Genomic DNA, 4809 nt, shown 5'->3' with positions numbered 1-4809 from the left:
TCCAATACCAAGCAGGTGGCATCTGGTTGGCTTTGGGGGAGGGGCTAGTTCTGCATCATAACATGATGGAAAAGCAGAAGAGAAGCAGGTGTGTGTCAAAGGGGAAAAACTTAAGGGGAACCTCACTTTATAACAGCCTGCCCTTGCAATAACCAATCCAGTCCCAAAAGAGTGAGAACTCACTGCCTCCAGCATTAACCCAGTCTCAAGAGAATGGCATCAGTCTCTCTTAATGACCAAATCACCTCTTCAAAGTCCCGTCACCCAACACCACCCCACTGGGGACCAAAGTGGGAGGATCTCTTAAGGCCAGGAGTTTGAGATCAGCCTGGGCAACATAGTGAAACCCTATCTCTATTAAAAAATTAACAGGGCATGGTGGTACAAGTGGTACAAGCCTGCCTGCAGTCCTAGCTACTTGGGAAGCTGAGGCAGGAGGATTGCTTGAGCCCAGGAGTTTGAGGCTGCAGTGGGCTATGATAGTGCCACTGCACTCCAGCCTGAGTGACAGAGCGAGAATTTGTCTCTCTCTTTTTTTTTTTTTTTTTTTTTGAGACAGAATCTCCCTCTGACGCCCAGGCTGGAGTGCAGTGGCTCAATCTCGGCTCACTGCAAGCTCCGCCTCCCGGGTTCACGCCATCCTCCTGCCTCAGCCTTCCGAGTAGCTGGGACCACAGGCGCCCACCACCATGCCCGGCTAATTTTTTGTATTTTTAGTAGAGACGGGGTTTCACCGCGTTAGCCAGGATGGTCTCGATCTCCTGACCTTGTGATCTGCCTGCCTCGGCCTCCCAAAGTGCTGGGATTACAGGCGTGAGCCACCGTGCCCAGCTGCTGAGAATTTGTCTCTAAAAAACAACAATGACAAACTAAAAGGAAAACTTCTGGAAAGTAGAATAAAAGACAAAAGTGGATAATAAGAGAAAATATAAGAAAATTAGAGGATAAATTCAGAAATTCCAAAAAAGAGAAAACAGAAACTCCAGTAGTGAAGAAAGTATTAAAGAAATGTCCCCACAACTGAAAGAAATTTGAAGAGCCTGCAGAGTGCTCCACAATTGTTAAAATATGGTAATAATATTTCAGAACATCAGTTCTAAAGGTTTCCAGAGAGGCAAAAAAAAAAGCCAAACAGATCACAGTCAAAGGATCATAGGTGGGAGGACATTGGACACTCTGGGGAAAAAATGCTATTTAACCTAGACTTTTATCAAATTATCAGTCAAGTGGAAACAGGGTTAGACATTTTCACACAGACAACGTCTCAAAAAATTTCCTCCCAAACAATCTTTCTCAGGAAGCTCCTGGAAGATATTTTCACCCTAAACAAGGGAGTAAACCAGGAAAGAGAAAATGGAGGACCAACATGACTAGATGGTGAAGTGAAGTCCCAGCAGGAGGATCATACAGCTGACTTAAAGAAAGTATAGATTGGAGCAGGACAGAGATTGGAGTTTAACTTATTCAAAGCGGGGAAAAGGACAAATCTTAACTACAGTTGTAAAGAAAAGCAAAAAGTTTGCATGAGAAAGAAATGTAAGGCCAGCACATGACATAGCTCATTTCTAACATTTTCCTGATCACCATAACATAATCACTGAACTTAATAAAAATCATGACATGACAATTCTGGGAGGATGGAGGGAGGTGAAGGAAATATGTGTGTGGGAGAGGAGTGAAAAGAGCAAATTCATCATCTTCTAGTAAAAAGTAAGTTGATAATATACAGCACTCAAATTCAAGACTGTATATAAACCAGCTATTTATAAACATGGAGCCGGGCACAGTGGCTCATGCCTGCAATTCCAGAACTTTGGGAGGCTCAGGTGGGCAGATCACTTGAGGTCAGGAGTTTGAGACAAGCCTGGCCAACATGGTGAAACCCTGTCTCTACTAAAAATACAAAAATTAGCCTGGTGTGGCGGTGCATGCCTGTAATCCCAGTTACTTGAGAGGCTGAGGCTGGAGAATCGCTTGAACCCGGGTGGCAGAGGTTGCAGTGAGTGGAGATGGCACCGCTGCCCTACAGCCTGGGCAACAGAGTGAGACTCCAACTCAAAAAAAAAAAGGAGATGAAAATAGAACTATTCACTAAAAGAGAGAGTGGCTAATTCTGGAGAGGGGGATGGGTTGGGAAGGCATGGGGTAGAGCAGAGAGCTGCTGGGTTTAGAAATCCTGTTGAATTCTTTGACTTTTTCTATTGTGTATTTATATGACTGATTAGAATTAAAATTTTAAAAGTTTGCAACTGGTAGGGCCAAGAATTTTGAGTTTAAGAATCCCAAACTGATGGAAATACTTATAATACACACAAAAATTTTTGTTTACGGGTGGCCTAGGCAGTATAGTTTGCAATGAGGACAAAGAAAAAAAATGCGTTTTGTTTGATATTTACAGGATATTATTAATGAGACATTATAATTAATTGTTTTATTTTCCCCACTGCTGACATGCCTGTGTGAATATGCTAAGCTAGTGGTTTGATAACTTATTTGTAATGCACTTTCAGAGCATTGTAAACACCTAATAAACACATGTGGAATAAAGGTGTTTCAAAACGATAAGTAACAAAAAAGAGATGCATTTTATTGTATATAAACTATCCTTCAACAATACTGATTAAAATGCAAAAGAGCTATTAGAATATGCAAATTGTTCAGCAACATAAAGCAATAATAGAAGAGCCAAAAGATGAAAATGATTGATTACGGGATGTGGATGCAAGGCAGAGGACAGTTATTTATTTATATGTCTTTTATTGTTTGTTTGTTTATTTATTTGTTGTGACAGGGTCTTGCTCTGTCACCCAGGCTGGAGTGCAGTGATGCCATCCCAGCTCACCGCAGCCTCGGTCTTCCACGCCCAAGCCATCCTCCCACCCCAGCCTCCTGAGTAGCTGGGACTACAGGCACATGCCACCATGCCTGGCTCATTTTTGTATTGTTTGTAGGCATGGAGTCTCACCATCTTGCCCAGGCTGGTCTCAAAACCCTGGGTTCATTCTGTCTCCCAAAGTGCTGGAATTATAGATGGGAGCCACTGGACCCAGCCATGTCTTTTAATGCTGCATGATATTTAAATGTTAAATATGTATATTTTAACACTACTTCATATGTACTCACTACATAAGGTAAGTACAGTTATAAAGTAAATAAAGGCTGGGCGCGGTGGCTCATGCTGTAATCCTAGCACTTTGGGAGGCCGGTCAGGAGTTCAAGACCAGCCTGGCCAACATGGGAAAACCCCATCTCTACTAAAAATACAAAAATTAGCTGGGCGTGGTGGCGCATGCCTGAAATCCTAGCTACTCGGGTGGCTGAGGCAGGAGAATCACTTGAACCTGGGAGGCGGAGCTTGCAATGAGCCAAGATGGCGCCACTGCACTCCAGCCTGGGCAACAGAGGGAGACTTAGTCTCAAAAAAAAAAAAAAAAAAAAGAAATACAGCACATATATAGTTATGCATTTTATATATATATATGTGTGTGTGTGTGTCTGTGTGTGTGTGTATGTATTTATGCTGGGTCTAGAATTTGAAAGGCACCTGAAAATACAATGCTTAATTTTTCACTTATTTTGCGATTAGAACGAAGACAATGCATAGTGGATGACGTTACTGCCATTCTATTCTATCACTATCTATGCGCCATGTCCATATGGTCATGAACTGCCACTGGGTGAAGGCAGATCTCGGAGTCTGTTTGTTATATGCAGGGACTCAATGACACTCACTGGCTGCAGTATACCCATGAGGTAGGAGGCGGGCTCAACTCCAGAGGTGAGGCTCAGACAACTGACCAAACTGAGAACTAGCTAAAACAGGGATGGGAGGGAAGCAGTTTTCCACAAGACACGACCACCAGTGCGCCATGTCAGTTTACCATTGCCATGGCAACATCCGAGAGTCACCATCCCTTTCCATGGCAATGATATAACGACCCCAAAGCTACTACCCCTTCCCTAGAAATGTCTGCATAAACCGCCCCTTAATCTACATGCAATTAAATGTGAGCATAAATCTGACTGCAGAACTGCTCTGAGCTGCTGCTGTCTGCCTACAGGACCGGGTAGTCCTGCTCTGCAGGAGCAGTCATGGAGCTGTAACACGGCTTCTTCAATGAGCCTCTTTTCTTCTCCCCTACCACTGGCCCATACTGACTCACCCTTGAATTCTTTCTTGAGCAAAGCCAAGAACCCTCACATGCTAAGCCCCAGTTTGGGGGTCACCTGTCCTGAATCAGGTTGGGAGAACCTGAAGATTCCTCCAGAAAGAAATATGTAAACTGGACGGTGCTCTCCTCATCATGCTGAGAGCTCTCTCTCCCCTGGTGCTTGGCTCCTGGCCACCTCTGCCTCCAGCCAGACTAGGTGCTCCCAGCCAGACCTGATCCTCAGCAATTTTGACCAAAGATGACTCTTGGTACTGAAAGGCCACCAGGGTCTGCTCTTCCACACACCTAAAGTTGAGGCAGTGAGAAGGGAATGCAACTGGGAGTGAGGTCCCATTGTCAGGGTCCTTTCCAACCTCGTCATCTTGGCATCCAGGGGTTCCGTGTTGACCCTACCCTAGCTAAACACCCAGCCAAATATCCCCCTGCTCTTCAGGGTGCTCCCTCAGCTCCACTCACTCTGTCTCTCACACACCACCAGAAGGTACCCCTTAAAACCTGTGCGATCCACCTGCCTGCAATACTCTTCTTTCCTCTACAAATCCACCCGCTTTCCAAAGTCCAGTTTCAGGCCCTTGTCCTGGAACAAAGTGCTCATTTGAGGTTTTGAATAGCTGGAGCACTTCTGCTTCGTGCAGAC

Source organism: Pongo abelii, chromosome 20 (assembly GCF_028885655.2).
Source record: "Pongo abelii isolate AG06213 chromosome 20, NHGRI_mPonAbe1-v2.0_pri, whole genome shotgun sequence".
Lineage (NCBI taxonomy): Eukaryota > Metazoa > Chordata > Mammalia > Primates > Hominidae > Pongo > Pongo abelii.
Note: the sequence above shows the minus strand (reverse complement) of the source record.